The sequence below is a fragment of the Cyprinus carpio genome, unplaced genomic scaffold (assembly GCF_018340385.1).
Source record: "Cyprinus carpio isolate SPL01 unplaced genomic scaffold, ASM1834038v1 S000006731, whole genome shotgun sequence".
Lineage (NCBI taxonomy): Eukaryota > Metazoa > Chordata > Actinopteri > Cypriniformes > Cyprinidae > Cyprinus > Cyprinus carpio.
The window spans coordinates 294,318-296,585 of record NW_024879334.1 but is presented as its reverse complement, the minus strand read 5'-3'; the positions used below and the strand labels follow the sequence as shown (position 1 = coordinate 296,585).

The 2,268-nt window shown below is 38.5% G+C and overlaps 1 pseudogene; it reads right to left on the bottom strand.

Moving 5' to 3' along the window:
• Positions 1–260: 260 nt before the first annotated feature.
• Positions 261–1,604, bottom strand: LOC122144601 (annotated as a pseudogene).
• Between the last annotated feature and the right edge of the window lie 664 nt (positions 1,605–2,268).

The window sequence follows — 2,268 nt, the reverse complement described above, 5'->3', positions numbered from 1 at the left end:
TTTGTTTTCAGGATTCCCTGATGAACAGAATGGTCAAAAGAACAGCGTTTATTTGAAAAATGTCTTTTTAAAAATCAATTAAAAATCGTAAAAAAAATTTCTTATTGAGCCCAAACTCTTAACGGTAGTGTATCTGTATACAGAACATTTGATAGTTGGCTGTGAGTTACTCAATTTATGCTGTCAGTGAGTTAGTCACTGGTAACTTGTCGAGTCACGCCTGGTTAGGACACTTTTTAGAGTCAAAAGACGACAAACATTTATGTAAATGAGTGATGTGCTCCGGGTTATTGACGGCTGAATCTCCAAAGAGGATGAGATTAAGAGTCTAATTAGTCTTTGAAGCACTGATCAGACGACGGACAGCGCACACGGGTGACCAGCGGTTAAAGCACAAGCGTCAGTACAGGTCTTTGTAGGGTTTGGAGTAGTTAAACATCAAGTAGTCCATGTAATAGAAGTCATACGCCCGCTGGCGCTCAGACGCGTTCAGCAGGGAAAAATAATGCTGTGTGATCTGAGTGGACGTTCTGGCCGCTTTGGGGTTCCCGTCTTTGAACGAGGGGTACGCCAGGTTCTCCGGCGCACCGATCTTTCGTAAAAGGAAGTTGGCATCTTCTTCCAAGGTCTCGACTTTCCCGATGAAGTCGTAGTGAAGATGGCAGGGGCTGCAGAGCTGGTTGGCCGCTTCCCAATGGATGTCCATTCCCACGGGACGATGCACGTCCAGAAGATAGTGGATGAACTCTCGAAAGGTCACGCCGCTTCCCGTCTTCAGAGCCGTCTGCGATGCATTCACCCTGTATTTGGAGATGATGGGCTTTCCGAAGACGGGATGGTAGTAGGAATTGGGGCTCTCGAATTTGTCCCTGAAGGCCGACACCAGTCTCTCCATCGGCTCTCGGATGAACAGGACTTTGGTGTACGTCTCCAAGCGCTTCGTGATGCCTTGATGGTCGAAGCTGTCCAGGCGTTTCAGGTGATTGTCGTAATGAACAGCCACGTGATTGATTTCTCGCGTAGAATTGGCGACGCCGGCCAAAACCATCAAGACTCTTTTCCAATTGGAGCATCCTGCTTTAGGCACCTCGCAGTACAGCAGTTTATGACGGTCCTCCACGTAAATCCGCGAGACGTGATGCGGTGTTATCGTCCGTGAAATATTACTCCGATATTTCCCGCAGACCTCCCGTATGATCCGTCGACGGGACTCCTGGACGTCAGACAGACGCCGGGAGCTCGATGAAGATGATGGTGACTGTGAAGAGTTTGTGTGGGGTCGCAGCACAGGGCTGGTCTTTAATAGTTTCCGGTGGCGTTTGGTGACCTGTTGAGAGCTGGGGTCGTGCTCCCGGGACCCGGCGTGGCGGCCTGTCGTTCACTGGGAATCTGGCAGCTGCATCGGTGAGATGGGGTCGATGTCGCCCTCCTCTGACCGCTGGTTGACTCTGTCACTGAACTGAGCGCACTGCTCCTTCAAACACACACATAAGACAAACCAATGATGCATACTGACATTATAAGAGAAACATATTTATTGTTATATTTCACTCCAAAAAAAGAAAAAAATATTTTTTAAATTAATTATTTTAAAATATTTTTTTAAATGATCATAATTTTAAATAAATGTATATCGACGTTATAAGAGGGGAATATATTTATTCTATTATATTTCACTCAAAAAAAGAAATAATAATTTTACGTTTTTTTTTTTTTTTAAATTAATTATCACAATTGTAAATAAATAAATAAATAAATAAATAAAAAAAATAAATAAATATATATCTATATATATATTATATATATATATATATATATATATATATATACATATATATTGACAGTATAATATAGGAATATATTTATTCTGTTATATTTCACTCCAAAAAAGAAAAATACATTTTAAATTAATTATTTAAAATGAAATTTGTAATTAATTATCATAATTTTTAATTAATTTTCTCACAAATTCTCAGTATTTTAAATGTAAAGAAAAAATATAAAAATTAGTTATTTTAATTGTGAAATATTAAAGGGTTACTCCACTGTAAAATTAAAATTTTGTCATTAATCACTTACCCCCATGTCGTTCCAAACCCTTTTTATTAAAAGAATATATATATATTCTTTTAATGCACACATTATCAGCTGATGCCTTAAATAAATATATAAATAATAACAATACTTCAGCTACTACTACTATCAATAACCTAAAATTCAAAATAAAAATCCTAAATGCATGTAACATATATTTTAATTCAAATTTAA